Source organism: Sinocyclocheilus grahami, unplaced genomic scaffold, assembly GCF_001515645.1.
Source record: "Sinocyclocheilus grahami isolate Dianchi unplaced genomic scaffold, SAMN03320097.WGS_v1.1 scaffold240.1, whole genome shotgun sequence".
In the NCBI taxonomy this organism is placed as follows: domain Eukaryota; kingdom Metazoa; phylum Chordata; class Actinopteri; order Cypriniformes; family Cyprinidae; genus Sinocyclocheilus; species Sinocyclocheilus grahami.
This window is the reverse complement of record NW_015505419.1, coordinates 1440557-1440965: the sequence shown is the minus strand read 5'-3', so window position 1 is coordinate 1440965 and position 409 is coordinate 1440557. Positions and strand designations below refer to the sequence as shown.

Genomic DNA, 409 nt, shown 5'->3' with positions numbered 1-409 from the left:
ATTGCCCTAAAAGGATCTGTGTGATCATAAATCAGTCTTCATTACGTCGGGTGAACGAGGAACCCACTGATTTACAGTGAGGAAGTGACACTAATACCCATCAAAGCCTCTAGTGTGGAACAGAAGATCATGGAAATGGCCGCACAAGTAACTGCATTTGGTTCTCTTTCAGAGGCAGTTTTTAAAGTCTCTGTTATTATGTGTCATTCAGTATCTGAGTAACTAAAAGTAGCAATAATACCAAGAGATGACTGACAGCTGTTCAGCTATGTTCAAAAAAAGCTTTAGTTTATTCAGTAACAAGCTGTCTTCTATGACATGTATACCATCAGAAAGTTGCATTAATTCTAGTGAACGGGATCAGTTGGACACGAGTCCTTGTGTGGCGTTTTGGGTCGTCTTGATTTAT

The 409-nt window shown here is 39.6% G+C and overlaps 1 protein-coding gene across 1 annotated transcript in view; it reads left to right on the top strand.

Annotated features, from left to right (window-relative positions):
- The window catches only part of LOC107597913 (protein AF-9-like), a 61273-nt gene that overhangs the window by 52536 nt on the left and 8328 nt on the right, over positions 1-409 (top strand). The window lies entirely within an intron of this gene.